The following is a 6,112-nucleotide window of genomic DNA, read 5'->3' as shown; positions in this document are numbered from 1 at the left end:
ACATCGAATTCGCACTGCCTCTGCTCGCACTCCTGCATAAGACCGGCATAGCATCGTCTCCGCTCTGCTCTTTATGTGGTGTGTGCGGGGATATCGAACATTATATTATGTACTGCCCAGAGTACAACGCGGAAAGGCATGTGATGTTCGCTTCCTTCAAGAAGACCGGAACCCATCACAACACAGTACAGGACATTGTCTGCAGAAGGGAGGCTGCAGAAGGGAGGCTGCACGCCTTCTTTTAACATTTCTGCAGAACACGGATCTTGTTTTTAAATGGTGACAGCAGGAACGGACTATGGCCTACTGTGATTGAATGTGTGCGTAAATGGTGTCTTCCTTGAGTGGACTACTTTATACTGTGAGTGAATGTGTGTATGGAGTGTGGCACTACAATGGCCTATGTTCTACTGTGACTGAATATGTGCATAGATGGTGACTTCTGGAGTGGACTGTGATGTGAACTGTGTGGATTGATTGTGTGCATAGATGGTGACTGCGGGAGAGAATGTGTGCTATTATAAGAGACTGTGCGCTTAGCGGGGTAGATGCGGCATTGTTAATATCGAAGGGACGCTGCGGTGGAGCAATTGCCGGCAGAGAAAGCAAGGCTGACCCCACCTGTAGCATTCAACACCTCAACTCAACTCAACCAAGAGGCAAAACAATGCACTGATTATGTGTTTCGGTGCCCCTTTAAAGCATGCAGCTGAAGGTGCCTATCTCATCGCTCCAACTTGACTAAAATATGTAAGCTATATGCAAAGAGAAATGCTATGACACCACCCGGAACGCTGTACGACGAACAGTTGCTCAAAATTTTGGTGCAAATGTAGTGGGGAATGCTGCCACCATATTGAAGTCAGCCCGTGATGCCATCGCTGGGATTTCATCTACACCTTCATGGATTAGGAGGTGGGGATTGGGGTATGCTTTTAAAACCGGATCATAGCTTGTCACGTGGCCTTAACTCTTTGCAATCATCTGTCACGTGACTTGGAATGACGTCACATTACATCGTTGTCACGTGACCGGTATGGCGTCATATTACATCGTTGTTACGTGACTTGATATGACGTCCTATTACACCACTGTCATGTGATTTGGTATAAGGTCGCAAGTTTTTCGTTACGACATATCACACCCCTGTCACATGACTTGCTACGACGTTGACTCGTGACGTCACATGGTGCCGTTTTCTGCGGACACATTTTGCGGACAAATGACCTTGAACTGAGCCATATAATGTTCTCGCGCTAAAAATTGCGCCATTCCCTTCCGGCCCCTTCTCAAAAAATAAAATGAAATATGTGCTGGCGATGTGCCCATTTCACTCAACATTTGCACAGCAAAAGCCATTACAGTCAACGCTCTATTGATACGCGCGACGTAAGGCTTTAGCGCATTGCGGAAGCAGCGGAAGATATCATGTCCTGTTAAGTTTCGACGTGTGCTTCAAGAAAGCCTCTCTAGGCCTTCTTTTCCACCTTTTGCGCTGGTACTCGACGCTAATGAGCAGGAGCCGCTGAGGAAGACGCTCCAAAGTACCCACTTCTCTCCTCGGGCCACAGGGAATCGCTTCGCGGCACAGTGCATAGATGGCGTTATAGCTAGACGTTCACAACGTGCGCAGCTTGGTGTCGGGATACCGCTTGACTGGCACCACATTACGCTGGCAGCCCCGCGCGTCAGATGTCAATGTTATTTCCACTTTCTGCTCGATCTAAGCAGCAGCGTCTTAATGCTGCAAGCCCAGAGATGGGTCCATTTCGCCTGCACCTGCCGCCTTGCATGAGTCCCAGCAGTTTACAGCACGCAAGGGAGAGATGAAGTGTTGTAGACTAACTAAGCGGCAGCTTTCAAAACAGGTGGCTCAGGGCCCTTTAACTATAGGTCTACCAGAGACGGTGAAAGCGTCAGGAAACAAGTGAGCTTTAATATTAGTTCCGCCTGTGTTCGTACAGCGCATGAGTTCTCCTCCCGCGGACACAGGCGCGCATTCACCCGTACCGATTCTTTTCTCCGCGATTGCTTCATCGCTCACAAACGTTCTCGCGGAGACCGCCGCAGACAAGGGCCTTATTGTGCGGCATTCAAAGCGCGCCCCCGGTTCTAGGAATTTCCCTTGTCCTTTCAGAGCCCAAGAGGCGAGCAGAAATGCGACGCTGATAGCAAAGAAGCCAGACGTTATCCGGGCTTCTTTGCAAAGCTCGGGAGATGTTGCCGTGACACTAAGAAAAGCAGAAGTGTAAAGAGCAGAACAGCAAATAAATCGCCAAAGCAGGAGCACAGGAAGAAAACTAAATGTGAAGCGGGGAAAAAAGCGGCGCGCAGAACAAGCCTCGCATAATGCAGGGCATCTCGATATTGGGCCCTGTCATCTCGAACAGGACCCACTTCGTTCCGGCAGCCGCTCTTTCTGCGTCTGCGGTTCTGTCGACGTGAAGCAACTTCTTAAGTAAAAGGACTGAGCCCGCGACTCGCTGCAGCAGACTTGGCAATGGATTCGAAAAGGAACCATAGTAGTCAGTCTGAAGCATCGCAGCTGTTTTGTTTTGTTTTAGAAAGCCGTCACAGTTTGATTCCTGAAGATGTACGGCCGTGGACAGCGCGTTGCATTCGTTTGCAGACTTCTGCAATGACCTTGATTAAGCTTCGATATAGAAGCTGCTTAGTACATTAAACAATGCCTGCAGTTAACTACAGTTTAATAGCATATCACCAACAACCCACGTTTAAAACCAAACACAGCTCTTCTAAACTACCGCCCCCCTGCTGAAGTTCTCGATATTTCTTGCTTCCATCACAAGTTTGCGTCTTTACTTAGTTTTCATCGTAATTTCATGTATTTATTTATTCACACTCAAAGCCTAAGGACATTACCGAGTGGGGGGGGGGGCGGGAATCAGAGCAATAGAAAATACAAGACAGCAAAAATATAACACAAAACAAAAGGGTCATTAATAAATATTCACGAGTGCGGAACAAGATAATCAACGTACGAAATCAACAGCAACCCAACAAAGCAATAAAGCCATCACATCCGCAATTTCAGCAATGGTACGAGGAAAGCGATTCCAACCATTACAAGTGCTGGGAATGAGAGAGTAATGACATGACAACACTTATTAGTGCGATATTGATGGAATTCCTACCTTGTGATGGCGATGAATGTGTGATGAAACGCAGGATGGTCGCGTTGGAAGTTTCTGTCTGAGATGCAGATTGTAGTGAAAAAAATTAATGTGGATTAGCTCAGCTAATCCAGGATATACAAAGCGAAAGCCGTCGGCGTTCATTGGCGTTGACAACGTTCTAGACGACGATGATTTTGAGGAAAGGAAGGGTGCATGCGCTACGCTCTTAGCGGCTGCCCCGCGGCGGAGGATATAAGCCGCTCGCCTCGGCAGAAGGCGCAATGGAAGACGACGACGCGGCTGGTGGCCGCGTGTGTAGCAAGCGGCATCTTCAGAGCCTACAGGAAGCTGCTGCTACCGACCCCGAAGTAATTGCCTGGCGTGAGGCTGCCCGTCTACGGAAGAATGAAGAGCGGAGAGCTAAGCGCGTGTCGGAGATGCCCGAGGTATACTGAAGGAGATGAAGAGTTCCATGATCCTACGCGGAATCGTGGTGAGTGATATTGGACGATAATTAAATTAGAAGTGTGTTTATGGCCTGTCTTGTGCGGAGGACTCACCGTTCCAACCTTCCAGTCATCTGGTACAAAGCCTGTATCAAGCGACTGCCCAAAAGTTTAATCATCCGTATACTGTGCGATGTCAGTGCACGTTAAAGAACCCCAGGTGGTCGAAATTTCCGGAGCCCTTCACTACAGCGTCCCTCATAGCCTGAGTAGCTATGGGACGTTAAACACCCATAAACCAAACCAAACCAAAAGTTTAGCCAAGATCTTTGTGTTTAACAAAAAAGGCCGCCACCGCCTGGAACATGTTGAAGTAACGAACGTTAGCTGTTTCGTTTACTAGATCAAGAAGCGAAGAAGAACGTGCCGCTCGTCTCGAGCAACAGAATGCCCCTTGAAACGGGGTGGATTGCCACCATGCTCGGCTACGCGTGCACGCACGCCGCCTAGCGGAACGATCGCCGCCTAGCGCCATCTATCAGAGAAATTACGACGCACGTCTACCCATTGTGGAGTTGCACCCCCTCAAGATACGTGCCAAACGAAATTTGCTTTGTTTGGGGGGTAAAGGTGGGCCTAGAATTCGGCTTTCGGTGCGATATGGCAACACTCCAATTAATAATTGTATGTATGCAATGTTTACCCATTATTTAATTGTGGTTTTATTTCTATACCACAATCCATAAGGTTTTATTTGCTTACCAAATTGTGTATACAACTGTCCCCGGATGTGTGTCCGTTGTTGTGGAAGTATATATATATATATATATATATATATATATATATATATATATATATATATATATATATATATATATATATATATATATATATATATATATAACGGATCGAATGCATACTTCGACAGCGGTCCCGTAACGGGACAGTTTTCCTGCCCATTTTAGGATATTTTTGGAGAGGGGGAGAGGAAAGGAATGAGAGGGCACAATCGATTTTAATGGCCGCCATCTTGGATTCGAGACACCGAAACTATGCCGTCATTTCGTCCCCTGACGTCATACGCACATAGTTCCACCTCTATCCACAATATTGAAACGTGACGTCATGATTGGCACGCGGCAGGTGGTTGTTTCTACAATGCTATTGCAGATGGCGCTACAAGTCTTAATGCGAGATGCGCTGTTTTCTAGTTGCAGCCACAGATGGCGCTTTGATATCAGGGTGGTACGAGACCTCACGAAATCTCGAAACATGACGAGTAGTTGCTGCCACAGATGGCGCTGTGATCACGGGTGGTAGCAGACCCCACGAAATCTCGAAACGCGATGAGTAAGAGCTCACGCTGTTAAAATTTCGACTGCATGTTATCCATCCCGCAGGATGAGGACACCTCAAGCTTCTCTTTTATGCGTAAAATTCCTGTCGAGTTGGAAGTGAATGGGTCCATCAAAGGAAAGTCTATGTTTTGAGAATCAGGCGAACAATATCGTAGACGTAGCGCTTATCGTCGATCTACAGTTTCTTGTAACGGAGCTTGAACTTAGCAATATTTACCTTGGCCAAATCAATTATATCTCGCTTGGCGTGTTAACAAAGATTAATCTTTGCTGACAGAGATATTGCTGACTTTAAACTCAGGGATTGAGAGTAAAATTTGTTGTTTTTTCTTGAAAGACAAAAACTGCACATTAACCGGCCTACGTTTGTTTTCTGAAAAAACGCCGATCCTGTGAGTGCGCTCGATTTATACGCTTCTAATGGCCAAATCCAAGCAATTTGAAACAACATTTAGCCCGTTTTCCTCTCTTTCGTCTCAAGTCTCTGTACAGCTACCGAGTAAACCGTAAAATAGGAGAGAGAGAGAGAGAGCATGAAAAGGAAACGCAGGGAGGTTAACCAGATGTGAGTCTCCGGTTTGCTACCCTACACTGGGGATGGGGGATAGGGGTTAGAATGATGACAGGGAGGAAAACGCAAAAAAAAAGTAACGTTCACACATGGAGACACACACACAAGGCGTTCCAGTTAAAGTGTTTCACACAGGCCGGTAGATTGTAAGAAGCGCAAAAGCGCTTGCACGGCCTTCTTCTTCGACGGTAGGTCCTTTTGATGTTGTAGAATTCTTTTTTCGGATAGCGGTTGGTCGTCCAGTTGGTCAAGTTCGTGGCTAAGGCATGCCCTCTGTGGACTGTACTGCGGGCAGGAGCACAATATATGGCCAATTGATTCTTCATGGCCGCAGTGGTCACAGGTTGGGGTGTCAGACATCCCTATGCGGAAGGCATAGACTTTAGTAAAGGCAACACCCAACCAAAGTCGATATAAATGCGTGGCGTCTCTACGGCGAAGCTGTGATGGCGCTCGAAGACTTAATGTTGGATCAAGTGAGTACAGTCGCGTATTTCTTAAATGTGGCTATATTCTATAGCTGCCCCTGCTCTGCGCGTAAGGCTGAATTTCATTTCACTAAGCGAGCTTCCTGCTTGCGAAGGTTCGGGAATTCTTGCT

This window comes from Amblyomma americanum, chromosome 1, assembly GCF_052857255.1.
Source record: "Amblyomma americanum isolate KBUSLIRL-KWMA chromosome 1, ASM5285725v1, whole genome shotgun sequence".
NCBI lineage: Eukaryota > Metazoa > Arthropoda > Arachnida > Ixodida > Ixodidae > Amblyomma > Amblyomma americanum.
Note: the sequence above shows the minus strand (reverse complement) of the source record.